Genomic DNA, 6,351 nt, shown 5'->3' with positions numbered 1-6,351 from the left:
GCAGCTCAACAGATAGTAATACACATATGATTAGATACAGTTCAGCAGACAGTAATACACTTGATATGATTAGATACAGCAGCTCAACAGATAGTAATACACATATGATTAGATACAGTTCAGCAGACAGTAATACACATGATATGATCAGATACGGCAGATCAGCAGACAGTAATACACATATGATTAGATACAGTTCAGCAGACAGTAATACACATGATATGATTAGATACAGCAGCTCAACAGATAGTAATACACATGATATAATTAGATACAGCAGCTCAGCAGACAGTAATACACATGATATGATTAGATACGGCAGCTCAGCAGACAGTAATACACATGATATGATTAGATACAGCAGCTCAGCAGACAGTAATACACATGATATGATTAGATACGGCAGCTCAGCAGACAGTAATACGCATGATATGATTAGATACAGCAGCTCAGCAGACCGTAATACGCATGATATGATTAGATACAGCAGCTCAGCAGACAGTAATACGCATGATATGATTAGATACAGCAGCTCAGCAGACAGTAATACGCATGATATGATTAGATACGGCAGCTCAGCAGACAGTAATACACATGATATGATTAGATACAGCAGCTCAGCAGACCGTAATACGCATGATATGATTAGATACAGCAGCTCAGCAGACAGTAATACGCATGATATGATTAGATACAGCAGCTCAGCAGACAGTAATACGCATGATATGATTAGATACAGCAGCTCAGCAGACAGTAATACACATGATATGATTAGATACAGCAGCTCAACAGATAGTAATACGTATGATATGATTAGATACAGCAGCTCAGCAGACAGTAATACACATGATATGATTAGATACAGCAGCTCAACAGATAGTAATACGCATGATATGATTAGATACAGCAGCTCAACAGATAGTAATACGCATGATATGATTAGATACAGCAGCTCAACAGATAGTAATACACATGATATGATTAGATACAGCAGCTCAGCAGACAGTAATATGCATGATATGATTAGATACAGCAGCTTAGCAGACAGTAATACACATGATATGATTAGATACACCAGCTCAGCAGACAGTAATACACATGATATGATTAGATACAGCAGCTCAGCAGACAGTAATACACATGATATGATTAGATACAGTTCAGCAGACAGTAATACACATATGATTAGATACACCAGCTCAGCAGACAGTAATACGCATGATATGATTAGATACACCAGCTCAGCAGACAGTAATACACATGATATGATTAGATACACCAGCTCAGCAGATAGTAATACACATGATATGATTAGATACAGCAGCTCATCAGACAGTAATACGCATGATATGATTAGATACAGCAGCTCAGCAGACAGTAATACGCATGATATGATTAGATACAGCAGCTTAGCAGACAGTAATACACATGATATGATTAGATACACCAGCTCAGCAGACAGTAATACACATATGGTTAGATACAGTTCAGCAGACAGTAATACGCATATGATTAGATACAGCAGCTCAGCAGACAGTAATACACATATGATTAGATACACCAGCTCAGCAGACAGTAATACACATATGATTAGATACAGCAGCTCAGCAGACAGTAATACGCATGATATGATTAGATACACCAGCTCAGCAGACAGTAATACACATGATATGATTAGATACGGCAGCTCAGCAGACAGTAATACGCATGATATGATTAGATACAGCAGCTCAGCAGACAGTAATACACATGATATGATCAGATACGGCAGCTCAGCAGACAGTAATACACATATGATTAGATACAGTTCAGAAGACAGTAATACGCATATGATTAGATACAGCAGCTCAGCAGACAGTAATACACATATGATTAGATACACCAGCTCAGCAGACAGTAATACGCATGATATGATTAGATACAGCAGCTCAGCAGACAGTAATACACATGATATGATTAGATACAGCAGCTCAGCAGACAGTAATACGCATGATATGATTAGATACAGCAGCTCAGCAGACCGTAATACGCATGATATGATTAGATACAGCAGCTCAGCAGACAGTAATACGCATGATATGATTAGATACGGCAGCTCAGCAGACAGTAATACGTATGATATGAATAGATACAGCAGCTCAGCAGACAGTAATACACATGATATGATTAGATACAGCAGCTCAACAGATAGTAATACGTATGATATGATTAGATACAGCAGCTCAGCAGACAGTAATACACATGATATGATTAGATACAGCAGCTCAACAGATAGTAATACGCATGATATGATTAGATACAGCAGCTCAACAGATAGTAATACGCATGATATGATTAGATACAGCAACTCATCAGACAGTAATACGCATGATATGATTAGATACAGCAGCTCAGCAGACAGTAATACACATGATATGATTAGATACGGCAGCTCAGCAGACAGTAATACACATGATATGATTAGATACAGCAGCTCAGCAAGCAGTAATACACATGATATGATTAGATACAGCAGCTCAGCAGACAGTAATACACATGATATGATTAGATACAGCAGCTCAGCAGACAGTAATACACATGATATGATTAGATACGGCAGCTCAGCAGACAGTAATATGCATGATATGATTAGATACAGCAGCTCACCAGACAGTAATACACATGATATGATCAGATACGGCAGCTCAGCAGACAGTAATACACATATGATTAGATACAGTTCAGCAGACAGTAATACACATGATATGATTAGATACAGCAGCTCAACAGATAGTAATACACATATGATTAGATACAGTTCAGCAGACAGTAATACACTTGATATGATTAGATACAGCAGCTCAACAGATAGTAATAAACATATGATTAGATACAGTTCAGCAGACAGTAATACACATGATATGATCAGATACGGCAGATCAGCAGACAGTAATACACATATGATTAGATACAGTTCAGCAGACAGTAATACACATGATATGATTAGATACAGCAGCTCAACAGATAGTAATACACATGATATAATTAGATACAGCAGCTCAGCAGACAGTAATACACATGATATGATTAGATACAGCAGCTCAGCAGACAGTAATACACATGATATGATTAGATACAGCAGCTCAGCAGACAGTAATACACATGATATGATTAGATACGGCAGCTCAGCAGACAGTAATACACATATGATTAGATACAGTTCAGCAGACAGTAATACACATGATATGATTAGATACAGCAGCTCAACAGATAGTAATACGCATGTTATGATTAGATACAACAGCTTAGCAGACGGTATGACCCATAATAGGATTAGATACAGCAGCTCAGCAGACAGTATCACACATGATCAGATGAAAGCCTGGACTATAGAATAGGTTTGGGAGAATTTCCCTGTTTTCCTCTGACAGGATCTGATTCAATTTTTTTATGCAGAAAGAATGATATTTCTAGCCTCCCTCATACAATGTAGGTTAAATACATGAGAAGAGCGCCATCTTGTGGAGGATCAGAAAATAACAAGTGCATAATGTTCAGCACTAAATCAGTGCTTCTTAAAATGCTATGATGGTCTCATCAGTGAGGCACCCCCTACTTGTTGGTGACGTGCAGTAGGGGAGGCAAAAGAGACAAAAACCACAGTGTCAAAACACAATAAAATCATACCTCCCAACTTTTGTAGAAGAGAAAGAGGGATAGATCAGCGGCAAATTTTTGCCACGCCCCTAGTCACACACCAATCCACGCCCATTTAACATTTCTTTCTCCTCTGGCAAGAGGAGTTGTCAGATGGGCGCTGGTAATGAGGGGCATTTAGCAGACGGCCCTCATCCCCATTCCTGGTATGCATGGTCCACTCAGAAACAATCCAGGTATGCATGGCCTCCTCAGATCCAATCCAGGTATGCATGGCCCCCTCAGACCTAATCCTGGTATGCATGGCCCCCTCAGATCCAATCCTGGTATTCATGGCCACCTCAGATCCAATCCTGGTATGCATGGCCCCTCAGACCCAATTCTGGTATGTATGGCCCCCTCAGACCCAATCCTGGTATGTATGGTACCTCATCCCCAATCCTGGTATGCATGGCCCCCTCATCCCCAATCCTGGTATGCATGGCCCCCTCATCCCCAATCATGGTATGCATGGTCCCCTCATCCCCAACCCTGATATGCATGACCCTCTCATCCCCCAATCTTTGAATATATGGCCCCCTCATCCCCAATCCTGATATGCGTGCCCACCTCATCCCCAATCCTGATATGCATGACCCCCTCATCCCCAATCCTGGTATACATGGGCCCCTCATCCCCAGTCCTGGTATGCATGGGCCCATCATCCCCAATCCTGATATGCATGGCCCCCTCATCCTCAATCTTGATATGCATGGCCCCCCTATCCTGGTATACATGGCCTCCCATCACTGCACACATGAAAAAAATAAACACTTCTACTCACCTTCCTTCCTTCCTTCCTTCTGCTCCAGCACTGCGTCCTGTCTGTCAGTAGCTGATCTCAGCATCTGAGCAGCGCATGACATCACTGCCATGCGACCTCAGATGCCGAGGTGAGCTGCGGGGATATTCACTCCTCTCCATGCTGAGACTATGGGCGTGGAGAGGAGTGAATAGTCATTCTCTTTAATAGCACGCACTGTCTGCACGGCCGCAACTCCTGCTGCGGCTCAGCTATCTTCTGTGCCCGCCACTAAAGAGAATGAATATTCACTCTTCTCCACGCCCATTGGAGTGAAGAAGAGTGAATATTCATTCTCTATAATGGCGGGCACACAGGATCGCAGAGCCGCAGCAGGAAGCTGGCGGCTGAGATTGAGAGTGTCTGCTATTAAGGAGCATTAATGTTCACTCCTCTCCACTCCCATGGGCGTGGAGAGGAGTGAATATTAATTCTCTTTAGCAGTGGGCACATGTGGTAGCTGCAGCTGCCGCCTACTACCTGTGCTCGCTGCACAATACATATAGGTACATGGTAAAGTTGTCTTAGGCCTCATTCACATGTCCATATCTTCGGTACATGTGGTAACAGTTTTCACACGTACTGGAGACACTTACACTCGTAGACCCATTCAAATGAATGGGTCTGTGCACATGTCAGTATGTTTCCACGTTTCCGTTTTTTGCAAGCAGCACGGGCCTCAAAACATCCCGAACACGTGCACACTGATGACATCATGTGTCATCAGTGTGACACGTACTGGCGCCTGAGGAGCTGCGGTACTGTTTGCCCTGTTCCCCGGCACTGGGTGCTGAATGCTTGCCCTCATCATTGTCACCTGCTTGTGCTGAGATCAACGTCAGTAGGGGACAATGTTGATAGTAGTATTCAGCATCAAAAACTCACCAAAAGCTCATCGTGGGAATGTAGCCTTAAGGTTAACACTGAAAAGAAAAAAAAAATCCAGAACTGCTGTTTGCCGGTCACTGCACCTCCCCCCACAAAAAATAACAAAACTAAATGCACCCAAAACTGGTACCGTTAAGGCCGCGTTCACACGTTCAGTATTTAACATCAGTATCTGTAAGCCAAAATCAGAAGTGGAACAATTAGAGGAAAAGTATAATAGAAACATGCACACCACTGACCAAATACTGAACGTGTGAACTTAGCTTAAGAACTGCTGCTCTGGACACAGAAAATCAGCCCTCGCCCTGCTATTTACATAAAAAGTAACGGGTCTTGGCAAATCGTGATACAAAGTAAACGGGCTTTTTAAAGCCACTAAAGTAATTAAAAAACTCTACACGTTGGGTATCGCCGTAATCGCACTGACCCAAGGAATCATGTTACCAAATCATTTTTACAGTATACTGAAAGCTGTAAAATCTAAAACAAAAAAAAAAGTCGAAATTGCGTTTTTGACCCTCTTTCCAGTACATTGTGCACTTATACTGGGGGACTCCCGCTAACACCAGTAATGCTGCATATTTTTTCCGCTTCTCCCTGGCAGGAAAAACGCATGCGGATTGTACATGCATTTTTCCTGCCAGGTGGAAACTTTAGTCAAGCGTTCTTCACATGCATTTCTGCATGCGGGTTATCAAGCGCTTTTCCAAGCGATTTTAGCATCACTTGGAAAGTGCTTGACAACTTGGTCACACTATATAAATCCATGCAACCGGCATGGATTTATATAGTGTGACCAAGTAATAGTTAAAAAAAAAGAATAAGAATGGTAAAAAATAAAGATTATACTTACCTTCCGATGGCCCCCGGTATTTTCTCTACTCGGTCCGGTCTCTTGTACAGCTCGCGGTGGTGTGAAAGGACCTGCCATGATGTCATTTAGTCATGTGACAGGTCACGCGACCGCCGACGTCAGCGGTCATGTG

This window comes from Phyllobates terribilis, unplaced genomic scaffold, assembly GCF_046119375.1.
Source record: "Phyllobates terribilis strain yellow unplaced genomic scaffold, ASM4611937v1 Scaffold_5__5_contigs__length_657084704, whole genome shotgun sequence".
NCBI lineage: Eukaryota > Metazoa > Chordata > Amphibia > Anura > Dendrobatidae > Phyllobates > Phyllobates terribilis.
Note: the sequence above shows the minus strand (reverse complement) of the source record.